Source organism: Salmo trutta, chromosome 26 (genome assembly GCF_901001165.1).
Source record: "Salmo trutta chromosome 26, fSalTru1.1, whole genome shotgun sequence".
In the NCBI taxonomy this organism is placed as follows: Eukaryota; Metazoa; Chordata; class Actinopteri; order Salmoniformes; family Salmonidae; genus Salmo; species Salmo trutta.
Window position 1 is genome coordinate 48,424,104 of NC_042982.1, and position 8,515 is coordinate 48,432,618.

An 8,515-nucleotide genomic window follows, 5' to 3' on the forward strand; every position below is an offset into this window, starting at 1 on the left:
AATTCAGGAAGTACACTCACATTCAAATTCTCTTAAATGCTTTTCAATGAGGAACATTTTGAACTGGAATTGGGTTTACTTTCTGAATTGACTGAAATTGAAATGGTATTGACCACAACCCTTGAGAATACCATATTGTAGTTCATGACAGCATACCATACTGTAGTTCATGACAGCATACCATACTGTAGTTCATGACAGCATACCATACTGTAGTTCATGACAGCATAGGGGTACTGTAGTTCATGACAGCATAGGGGTACTGTAGTTCATGACAGCATACCATACTGTAGTTCATGACAGCATACCATACTGTAGTTCATGACATGTTCATTTGTTTTCATGGCAATGTCCATTTTGTCTGCTGGGAAGGGATGTATATGCAGATGCTTTGAAATGGACAATACTTTCCAAGTTTACGTCACCAATGCTGGCTTGCTCTCCATATCTGTATGTGAAATAGCTCAACTCAGAGATGAAATGAGGTCCATTGTGTTTTGTGGCGTATAACAAAGTTATTATAAGGAAGGACTTCGTCAGACTTGCAGGTCCAATAGACAAATTTGACAATCAAACACCAACCAGGGCTGTCCTCAAAGAACTTGAACGAGCGAACATTGATTTCTTGGTGTATTTTAGAAATGTGATTTTGTTGTAAGGTTTTGATGATATCTTGAGGGTGGCCAGGAGACTACTTCAACCCAACCTTTCTCTGTCTGATTTCAAGATTTTTGAACATGGTTTTTAGAATTATTTTGATATAAAGAGTTTCAAATCAAACGATCTAGCATTCATCTTGCAGAGAATAGCATGTCAGTAATAAACAATACTACTCCAGGTATTTTACGTTAGGACAAGGCTACACTGTGACAGTGCTGATTTCAGACCATAAGCTAATGTGTTTGAACTGAGAGCCAGTTAGAAGCTATTACCACCGAAATACGACTGTCACACAAATACAATCCAAAGTTCAATGTTTTACCATGTCAGTTGTATGTTCTTAAAAAAAGGAAACAAATTGTGTTTGTGCTCAATGTGAAAGAAAAAAACGGATGAACTAGAGGTTTTTGAAGGTAATAAAATGCAACTTGTAAACAGTGGTTCTTGGGATAGAGTAACATTTTGTGTGAGACTTTCTCCTTCATGACCTTGTTGTCTTGCGATGTCGCTATATGTGTGCTAGTATTTCGTTAGGTGTGCCAGTGGTTTCTGGTTGGTCTGAAACTGCTGATGAAGTGTATTACTGCTGTAAAGTGCCCGCTGTATGGAAACAGTGGAACACATCCTACTCATGTAACACCATTACTATTGCTGATCTCCTCCTCCTCCACATCCTAATCCTCCTCCTATTCCACATCCTCCTCCTCCTCCTCCTCCACCTCCTCCTCCATATTAACCTCCTCCTTCTCCTGATCCTCCTCCTCATCCTCCTCATCCTCCACATTCTCCTCCTCCAAATCCTCCACATCCTCCTCCTCCATATCTTCCTCCACATCAACCTCCTCCACATCCTCCATATCCTCCTCATCATCCATCTCCTCCTCCTTCTCCTCCTCCTTCTCCTCCTCCTTCTCCTCCTCTTCCTCCTCCACTTCCTCCTCCTCCACATCCTCAACATCCTCCTTCTCCTCCTCCTTCCCCTCATCTTCCTCCTCCACATCCTCCTTCTATTCCGCGTCCTCCTCCACATCCTCTTCCTCCACATCCTCTTCCTCCACATCCTCTTCCTCCACATCCTCCTCCTCCACATCCTCTTGTCCTCCTCCACATCAACCTCCTCTTATTCCTCCACATTCTCCTCCTCCATATCCTCAACTACATCCTCCTCCTCCTCCTCCTCCTCATCCAAATTAACCTCTTCCTCCTCCACATCCTCCTCCTCCTCATCCATATTAACCTCCTCCTCCTTCTCCTGATCCTCCTCCACATCCTCCACATCCTCCTCCTCCACATCCTCCACATCCTCCTCCTCCACATCCTCCACATCCTCCTCCTCCACATCCTCCTCCTCCTCCATATTAACCTCCTCCTCCTTCTCCTGATCCTCCTCCACATCCTCCACATCTTCCACATCCTCCTCCTCCTCCTCATCCATATTAACAACCTCCTCCTCCACATCCTCCTCATCCATATTAACCTCCTCCTCCTCCTCCTCCTTCTCATCCATATTGACCTCCTCCTCCTCCTCCACCTCCTCCTCCTTCTCCTGATCCTCCTCCACATCCTCCACATCCTCCACATCCTCCTCCTCCACATCCTCCACATCCTCCTCAACATCCTCCTTCTCCTCTTCCTAATTCTCCTCCTCATCCTCATATTCCTTTTCTCCTCATCCTCATCCTCATCCTCCACATCCTCCTCTTTCACATCCTCCTATGCCTCCTTCTCCTGTTATTATTTTATTATTTGCAATATAAGCTACAAACTGCTGCATTTGTGGACACTAAACAGTTATGTTGTCCGTGGTATTGGCAAAACAACAATTGTCCAACAATTGCTGTCGAACTTGTGTTAGCAATAGATTTTCACAATAACCTTTACCATGTTACAGAGTTTTATGAAACTAACTTTGTAGCACCCATAACTAAACATTATACTGTATATGCCTCTTATTGCATTGAAATTCAGTTATTTTCAATGTCCTACTGAAGATGACTGCCATGCATCTACTTTCCGTCTCTCTCTGGTTTCACATATGAAGTGTTTTCCTTGTATTATCTGTGGAAATGGGATCTGGTCTGATCTGATCTGGATCAATGTGGAAATGTAAACTTGTAATCATTGTGAGTGTTGCCACTGCTAGGGAACTCTAAAATACTGTTTGTGAGACATTTCAACTTATATTTTTTACATGGAATTATGTTTGATGTAAATATTAACAATGTATGTGTCAAAATAAACTGATGCAGTTAAACATTAAACTTTGTGTTATGGTGTTTGTAATCTTTGTTTATTTAACTCACCAGTCAGAAATCCCACTGTACAGTTTATATGACCTTACCTTAGTTCAAAGTAGTCAGTGAGTGTCACATCACATATTGAATTCTAGTAATGGTATGGCACATGGAAAGCTGAATTTATTTCACACTAATAACAGAACCAGGGATGGGACATGAGTAAACTGAATATATTTTACACTAATAACAGGAACCAGGGATGGGACATGAGTAAACTGAATATATTTTACACTAATAACAGGAACCAGGGATGGGACATGAGTAAACTGAATATATTTCACACTAATAACAGGAACCAGGGATGGGACATGAATAAACTGAATATATTTCACACTAATAACAGAACCAGGGATGGGACATGAATAAACTGAATATATTTCACACTAATAACAGAACCAGGGATGGGACATGAGTAAACTGAATTGTATCTCACACTAATTGTCACAACTTCTTCCGAAGTCGGTTCCTCTCCTTGTTCGGGCGGTGTTCGGCGGTCGACGTCACCGGTCTTCTAGCCATCGCCAATCCATTTTTCATGTTCCATTTGTTTTGTCTGGTTGTCACACTCACCTGGTTTCAATGCCCCTATTTACATGTTGTATATGTTCCCTCTGTTTCCCCATGTCAGGAGTTGTTTATTGTAAGTGCATGTGCTTATTGTGACTGGTGCGATACAGGTTTTGTTGCCCATGTGTTTTGTTATTCTTGTATGCCGGTAGTTATGTACATTAACCTGTCTGGGAACCTGGGACGCTTGCGTCCCACCCTAGTCAACAGCCAGTGGAATCGCGTTGCGCGAAATACAAATACCTCATAAATGCTATAACTTCAATTTCTCAAACATATGACTATTTTACACCATTTTATAGATACACCTCTCCTGAATCGAACCACGTTGTCCGATTTCAAAAAGGCTTTACAGCAAAAGCAAAACATTAGATTATGTTAGGAGAGTACCCAGCCAAAAATAATCACACTGCCATTTTCAAAGCAACTAGCATGCATCACAAATAATCAAAACACAGCTAAATGCAGCACTAACCTTTGACAATCTTCATCAGATGACACTCCTAGGACATCATGTTACACAATACATGCATTTTTTGTTTGATAAAGTTCATATTTATATATAAAAACAACATTTTACATCGGCGCGTGACGTTCAGAAAATATTTTCCCTCAAATGCTTCCGGTGATCAGCGCTACAATTTACAAAATTACTATTCGAAAACATTATTAAAATGTAATATTGTCATTCAAAGAATTATAGATTAACATCTCTTGAATGCAACCGCATTGCCAGATTTAAAAATAACTTTACTGGGAAATCACACTTTGCAGTAAACGAGGTGCTATGCTCCGAAAAATAGGCTAGGCGATACAGGTTAGCGCCATCTTGGAACCATCTAAAATCAAATATACTATTGTAAATATTCCCTTACCTTTGATTATCTTCATCAGAAGGCACTTGCAGGAATCCCAGGTCCACAACAAATGTAGTTTTGTTCGAAAAAGTTTATATTTTATGTCCCAATAGCTCCTTCTTGTTAGCGCGTTCCGAAGGCTACTCATAATGTACGAGGCGTGCGGTACTTGTCGTCACGAATGTGCAAAAAATGTATATTTACGTTCATTCAAACATGTCAAACGTTGTATAACATAAATCTTTAGGGCCTTTTTCAATCAGAGCTTCAATAATATTCAAGGCGGACGATTGCATTGTCTTAGTAAACGTTTCGGAACAAAAGGGTACCCACGGGTGCCCGCGTCATAGTAGTAATGGCCCTCCCACTATGACCAACTTTCCAAGCCTCTCTTTCGGTCAGTTTCTACCGGAGAAGACTCAAACTACTTTGTAAAGACTGCTGACATCTAGTGGAAGCCTTAGGAAGTGCTAAATGAATCATAACTCACGGTGTGTTTCATAGGCAAAGTGTTGAAGGTGATTCCACAAATCAGATTTCCACTTCCTGCATGGAATCTTCTCATGTTTTGGCCTGCCATATGAGTTCTGTTATACTCACAGACACCATTCAAACAGTTTTAGAAACTTTAGAGTGTTTTCTATCCAAATTATATGCATATTCTAGTTACTGGGCAGGAGTAGTAAGCAGATTAAATCGGGTGCGGTTTTTTTATCCGGCCGTGCAAATACTGCCCCCTAGCCCCAACAGGTTATTAAACAGCTCCAGCTATTTACCAAGTCCTGCTCTCCTGTGTTTGACTTCCATGCCACCAGTTACACATCCTGACAGAATTCCCGACCCGACAGCAGGAGTAGGTGCCGAGGAGCGCATCCAGGAGCAAGCGAACATAATCCACCAGCTCGGCACCATCGTGGATCAAGTTATCCAGACCATTGGGAGAGACAGGGAGGTCCACCAGCACGTTCAACAATGCAACCCGAACCTCCACTACTCACTCCTTCTGCAACTGGTCCAAGTGGGATGCATCTCACCCTTCCCGGGGAGTATGATGGGGTGGCGGCACAGGGCCAGGGTTTCCTGTTACAGCTGGACCTTTTATGTATTTATTTTACCTTTATTTAACTAGGCAAGTCAGTTAAGAACAAATTCTTATTTTCAATGACCGCCTAGGAACAGTGGGTTAACTGCCTGTTCAGGGGCAGAACAACATATTTGTACTTTGTCAGCTCGGGGATTTGAACTTGCAACCTTTACGGTTACTAGTTCAACACTCTAACCACTAGGCTACCCTGACGCCCATGACCTATACCTAGACACCATTTACCCAGCTCCCTCGAGAAGGGAGAGGGTGTCCGCCCTCATCTCGTGCCTCACAGGGAGAGCTCTGGAGTGGGCCAACGCCGTGTGGGGAGAAGGAGAAGCGGCGTTGGAGGACTTCACTGAGTTCACCTGCCGTTCTGGGCGGTTTTCGATCACCCACCCGCTAGGGTAGAGCGGCGGGTGAGCGCCTCTTCCAGCTGAGGCAGGAGACAAGGAGCGCCCAGGAGTTTGCCCTAGAGTTTAGGACCCTGGCTGCCGGCGCGGGATGGAATGACAGGGCCCTGATCGAGCACTACCATTGCAGTCTGCGTGAAGATGTCCGTCGGGAGTTGGCCTGCAGAGACACCACCCACATGTTGGATCAGCTGGTGGACCTGTCCATCCGGCTGGACAACCTGCTGGCTACCCGCGGACGTTCAGATTGGGGTCTGGTGGTTCCATCCCCTCGCACCCCCTCTCCTGAACCTATGGAGCTGGGAGGAGTTGTGTGTAGGAAGACCAAAGGGGGTTCCAGTTCGTGCACCATCTGTGGCCGCAGAGGACACACTGCCGGTCGGTGCTGGGTTGGTCCCTCTGGGAGTCGAGGCAGCAGGCAAGGCACACTGGCGTCACCCCAGGTGAGTCTGCACCACTCTCATCCAGAGTCCTCTGTTGTCCAACTGTTTGTACTTGTTCTTTTTCCTGAATTTTCCCCGTATTCCCAGCATAAGGCGCTAGTCGATTCAGGCGCAGCTGGGAATTTTATTGACAGAGCGCTCGCTTGTAGTCTTATGCTCCCCATTATCCCTGTGGCTAGACCTTTCCCAGTTCACGCTCTGGATAGTGGACCATTGGGGTCCGGGCTAATCAGGGAAGCCACTATCTCCCTGGCCATGGTGACACAGGGGAGTCATGAGGAGAGAATCAGTCTCTTTCTCATTGACTCTCCTGCATTTCCCGTGGTACTGGGCCTTCCCTGGTTGGCTCATCATAACCCCTCTATTTCATGGCAACAGAGGGCTCTCACAGGGTGGTCGCGAGAGTGCTCAGGGAGGTGTGTAGGGGTTTCCGTTGGTGCTACCACGGTGGAAAGTCCAGACCAGGTCTCCACCTTGCGCATCCCTCCAGAATATGCCGATTTGGCTCTTGCCTTCTGTAAGAAGAAGGCGACTCAATTACCACCCCATCGACGGGGGGATTGTGCGATAAATCTCCTGGTAGACGCTGCACTTCCCAGGAGTCATGTGTATCTCCTGTTGAAAGCGGAAATGGTGGCTATGGAGACATATGTCTCTGAATCCCTGCGTCAGGGGTACATTCGGTCATCCACTTCACCCGTCTCCTCGATTTTCTTTTTTGTGAAGAAGGATGGAGGTTTGCACCCGTGCATTGATTATCGACGTCTCAAGCATATCACAGTGAGGTACAGTTACCCGCTACCTCTTATCACCACGGCGATTGAGTCAATGCATGGGGCGCGCTTCTTCACAAAACTGGATCTCAGGAGCGCATACCACCTGGTGCGTATCCGGGAGAGAGACGAGTGGAAGACGGCGTTTAGTACCACCTCAGGGTATTATGAGTACCTCGTCATGCCGTACGGGTTGATGAATGCTCCATCAGTCTTCCAATCCTTTGTCGACGAGATTTTCAGAGACCTGCACGGGCAGGGTGTAGTGGTGTATATCGGTGACATTCTGGTATACTCCGCTACACGGGCCGAGCATGTGTCTTTGGTGCGCAAGGTACTTGGACGACTGTTGGAGCATGACCTGTACGTCAAGGCTGAGAAATGCCTGTTCTTTCAGCAAGCCCTCTCCTTCCTAGGGTATCGCATTTCCACGTCAGGGGTGGAGATGGAGAGTGACCGCATTTCAGCCGTGCGTAATTGGCCGACTCCCACGACGGTAAAGGAGATGCAGCAATTTTTAGGGTTTGCCAATTACTACCGGAAATTTATCCGGGGTTTTGATCAGGTGGCTGCTCCCATTACCTCACTGCTGAAGGGGGGTCCTGTACATCTGCAGTGGTCAGTTGAGGCGGACAGGGCTTTTGGGCAACTAAGGGCTCTGTTTATTTCGGCGCACGTGCTGGCTCATCCGGACCCCTCTTTGGCGTTCATAGTGGAGTAGGACGCGTCTGAGGCTGGGATAGGAGCTGTGCTCTCTCAGCGATCGGGTACACCACTGAAGCTCCGCCCCTGTGCCTTCTTCTCGAAGAAGCTCAGCCCGGCGGAACAAAACTATGACATAGGAGACCGGGAGCTGTTGGCTGTAGTCAAGGCTTTGAAGGCGTGGAGACATTGGCTTGAGGGGGCTAAACACCCTTTTCTCATCTGGACTGACCACCATAATCTGGAGTACATCCGGTCAGCGAGGAGACTGAACCCTCGCCAGGCAAGGTGGGCCATGTTTTTCACCCGTTTTGTTTTCACCCTTTCGTACAGACCAGGTTCCCAGAACTTTAAGGCAGACGCACTGTCCCGGCAGTATGACACAGAGGAGCGGTCCATGGATCCCACTCCCATACTCCCCGCCTCTTGTTTGGTGGCGCCGGTAATGTGGGAGCTGGATGAGGACATTGAGCGGGCGTTACGTGCAGAGCCCACTCCCCCTCAGTGTCCAGCTGGGCGTCAGTACGTTCCGTCTGCTGTCCACGACCGTTTGATCTATTGGGCACGTCACCCTCCTCTGGTCATCCTGGGATTGGTCGGACAGTACTGGTGGCCCACTTTGGCTAAAGATGTGAGGGTTTATGTTTCCTCCTGTTCGGTGTGCGGCCAGTGCAAGGCTCCTAGACACCTGCCCAGAGGTAAGTTACACCCCTTACCCA